At 26.5% G+C, this 2098-nt stretch overlaps 1 protein-coding gene across 2 annotated transcripts in view; it reads right to left on the bottom strand.

Moving 5' to 3' along the window:
* The window catches only part of LOC106692676 (protein Fe65 homolog), a 76298-nt gene extending 74552 nt beyond the window's left edge, over positions 1 to 1746 (bottom strand). The window contains exon 1 of one of the 2 annotated variants that reach the window (XM_014438763.3): positions 1636 to 1746. The gene's annotated coding sequence lies outside the window, so the exon portion shown is untranslated. The remainder of the gene's footprint in view (positions 1 to 1635) is intronic. The other variant, XM_067050636.1, reaches the window with a different exon arrangement.
* Between the last annotated feature and the right edge of the window lie 352 nt (positions 1747 to 2098).

Below are 2098 nucleotides of genomic sequence, written 5' to 3'. Positions count from 1 at the left end.
ATAGCCAAAGTGATTCTTTCTGCCAGAGGGAGTGTTGTTTTGCACTTTAAATTAATAAAAATAACAAAAACTTTATATAAAAAAATCGTGCGATACTTTTTTATTTTACCCGCATTAGGCAAATACGAAATTGACAATCATCGTACTGCCTGACTGTCATATTAATTAAACAAATAGCATATTAGTGCACCCCTAACCAACTTCTCCTCATATATATATTATACAGGGTCAACAATCTTCCCATAATATTATATTTGTTAAAGAAGGAAAATAAAAAAGGAAGATTATTGGGTTTAAAGATGAAAATTGTATTTAGATATATAGATAAATAAGGGGGAAAAAAGAATTTAAAAAAAAATGATGAAAATAAAGAAACAAAAAAGTATGTATTACTATCATATATTTTAAATTTACTATAATATGCCTATACATTATTAGAATTAAAACAATCGTCTAACTCAGTATAAATATGCCATGAATTTAGCAACTCTATATAGCAGAGCAGCAAAGCTTTTTCTCTCTTTCTAAATAAATAGACTGTGACTTAAAAGGCTTAAATAGTTAGTTGTTTTAAAGCTAATATCCATAGATTTATAGCATCTAATATGACTTGTACCACAAGTTATGTTAGTTATGTGTTACACCATAAGTTCCTGTATAAAGATAATTTGTTTTTAAAATATTTTTTACCATGGATGGAATTATCAATAGAAAGCATTCATGGGTTCATTTCATTTGCAATTGGTGTGTTAGACTCGTAAGAAAAAAAAATCAAAACAAGAGGATAACTTTAATGACCATTTCCCAGTAGAAATTCCCTAAAGAGGGGAAAAATCCCTGTCAAAGTAGCGGGTAATTTCTTTTAAAACGAACGGTTGGAAATCGGTCACCTCCAGCACTTTTCAGGAACATCAGTACACTCTGGTCAAATAAAATTTAGTCTCTCACTATTTTGAGGGAGCTGAAGTAAACTTTTACCCTGAATAAAATCCATAAACAACCAGGCTATACATAAATCAATAGCCTTTTTAACATACCTGATCCAAAAACAAACAGGAATCTTATAATAGCACCTAATATACTTTCTTTTGGTTTATTTCTTCTTAATCTTTAGGCATTAGATAAATGTACATGAATAAGTCAATCGATAACCATCAATTTAACAAATCAGTATTATTAAAATTAAGGTATATTTAATAAAGTTATTCATAGAAACTGATTTATGATATTGTGTTAAATGAATACATGAATTTATTTTGTAAAAAAACTAATGTAGTACATAAAGCTCTTTATATTAATACATGAATATGTATAATGCCATAGTTAATGTTTGGCAAGTAATAACCAAGTTAAAAATTAAAAAGCAAACTATAGTTGCTTTTAAACTATAAGCACATCTTCACTTAAGAATATTCCAAGAGTATATATTAATGATGTTATATTACTGAATATTACTTAATGATGAAGATAAAAATTTTTTCATTTCATTTCTCCAATAAACTTCAAAAGAACTAACACAATGCTGGATCTTACAAATTAATTATTATTAAAATATAATATGGTTAAGAATACAAATTAAGGTAAATAATGGGCAAGGAACAAAACAAAACCATTCAAACAATATTAACCACTTACATTTTAACATAAGCGGAATTCACAGTAGATAGACAAAGTAGGTGTCAAACTTCAGATTTCAATGTTTAGATCCTGAAGGTTACACTGATTGTTATAGTATAAACAACAGCTTAGAAGCAGGGTTTTGAAACAGCCAGTTATGTTATTATTAATCTTCTAATTTCATATTAAATAGAAGAAAATAAATGATTTAAAAAATAATAGAAAAAACATAAGCATGTGTCATTTAATTGTTTAGCAAAATTACCAATTCCCTGACTGTAATTCTAATTACATAATTGGAATTATCTATTTCAATAAATGTGTTACCAAAATTGTCAATTCAACTTGTTTTGTACAATAGTATTCGAAAATAAAATAAAAATCAGGAATTTTATTTTTATTAATAATCATTGATGTAAATGTGAGGTAGAAAAAAAGTTTGACAAGTTATTTTCGAATAATAAAGGTAGTAAAATTATAT

The sequence above is a fragment of the Halyomorpha halys genome, unplaced genomic scaffold (assembly GCF_000696795.3).
Source record: "Halyomorpha halys isolate HHAL.00 unplaced genomic scaffold, Hhal_1.1 Scaffold66.1, whole genome shotgun sequence".
Classification (NCBI taxonomy): Eukaryota; Metazoa; Arthropoda; class Insecta; order Hemiptera; family Pentatomidae; genus Halyomorpha; species Halyomorpha halys.
This window is presented reverse-complemented; position numbering and strand designations above follow the sequence as displayed.